Source organism: Otolemur garnettii, unplaced genomic scaffold (genome assembly GCF_000181295.1).
Source record: "Otolemur garnettii isolate 467f Iridium unplaced genomic scaffold, OtoGar3 scaffold00025, whole genome shotgun sequence".
NCBI lineage: Eukaryota > Metazoa > Chordata > Mammalia > Primates > Galagidae > Otolemur > Otolemur garnettii.
The window spans coordinates 13,112,977-13,114,807 of NW_003852420.1; the positions used below are offsets into that span (position 1 = coordinate 13,112,977).

General features: G+C 48.2%; 1 pseudogene; it reads left to right on the plus strand.

The window, feature by feature from the left end:
* Positions 1-498: 498 nt before the first annotated feature.
* LOC111724692 lies at positions 499-1,405 on the plus strand (annotated as a pseudogene).
* The last annotated feature ends 426 nt before the right edge of the window (positions 1,406-1,831 follow it).

Consider the following 1,831-nt stretch of genomic DNA (forward strand, 5'->3'; position numbering starts at 1 on the left):
CCCACCACAGCACCAGCCATTTTTTGGTTGCAGCCATCATTGTTGTTTGGCGGGCCCAGGCTGGGGATTCGAACCTGCCACCTTAGGTGTATGTGGCTGGTGCCTTAGCCGATTGAGCCACAGGCGCCGAGCCAATATGTTCAGTCTTAATTGTGTTATTTTCAAATACTCTGACATGAGCTCTCCTAATCAGCAAACTGTGTCTAATCATTCTTGCTAGAGCCCAACGTCATTTTCCTGTTTGTAGAATGTGCCTGCCTGGCACACCCACCTTATTCCTTACGTGTCTGTGTCTCCCCATCACCACGTCCCAGAGAGTCTCAGAGGACTTGTAATGAAACAAACAAGCCCAGGTTGAAGCCCCAGGGCCATATTCTAACTGTACGGACCACCTTGGGCAAATCACTTAACCTCTCTGAGTCTAAAGTTTCTCCTCTGAAAATTGATGATTACTGTACCCTGGCCATTTTCATGTGGCATCGTGATGTAAATGACGAAATGCATCAACTTCTCACCTCTCAGGTTTTTAAACATGCCCTGTGCCAGCCATCAGGTGCCATGATACCTGGTCCAGCTCTGTTAGTGCCATTTCAATAACTACCCTTGGAGTGCATGACACTTTGGGAGGGGAGTATGCATGTCATGTGGCTGGCCACCATTCCTGATGCTAAGCTCCGTGTTAAGAGTTCCACTCCTCCTTAGGAGATAGGTGTTACCGTTGTATCTTACAGATAAGAAACCAGAGGCTTAGAGAGGCTAGGTAATGTGGCAAGGTGACATAGCTAACAAGTGGCAACAACAGGTCCTGAACCCAGGTCTGTGTACCCTGGTCATAACCACTGTGCAGCACTGTCTCTGATGAGTCCTTCGGTTTGACAAGGGAGGCTCACAGCTGGGTCTTTCATTTAGGAAACTGTTCTTACAGATTCTGGTGATGATGGTGTTAGTAACAGTCTAGGGCTGAACAGGACGGCAAGGGCCCTCAGGGACTATTACCAAAGCCTTGACTTTTCTGTGTTTATGCCCAAATATTCCACTTCTGCCCAAACAAATAAAATGCCGGCTTGTATGAACATGGTGCACAGCACGAGACACTCAGCCCTCCCTAGACAAGAAGCAGGAGGTGGTGGGGCTATGGCTGGCAGCTTCCACCGCAACCGTGGCGTATCATGGTCTCATGGTGACTCTCACGGTGACGAGCGTGTTCTGGGGCTTCGTGGGCTTCATCGTGCCTTGGTTCATCCCTATGGGTCCTAACCTGGGAGTCATCATCACCATATTGGTGACCCGTTCAGTTTGCTGCTATCTCTTTTGGCTGATTGCAATTCTGGCCCAACTCAACCCTCTCTGTGGACCACAGATGCAACATGAAACCACCTGGTATTTGAAGTCTCGTTGGCCTTGACGAAGAAGACACGCTCCACAGTGCTCGGTCTTTGAGGTCAGGAAAGGACAATTCTTTCTAGAAGCAAAACCGCCTCCTAAACCAGACTATCTTCCTTGACTTGCCTATTTTGGGCATTAGCTGCTTTAAACATTCGCACTACATTTGAATATTACTCTACAGTGCAGTATTTTTTTCCTTCACTTTTTTACACTTTAACGAATTATGTCCCTACTTGCCCTGTACTGTGCCGACTCCACAAAATGTTTATGCAACTCTTCCGACATAGAGCACGCTCCCCCTCTGAGAAATATGTTAGCCTCCCCTTGGAATATGTGGATGTGAAGCTGGCTCCTGCCTTCTCACAGCTTTGGAATCAGCAAAGAGTTTAAAAACTGCTGCAAGACGAGATTCCAGTGGGGCTGTCAGCAAGAGAGCGTGTTCAGA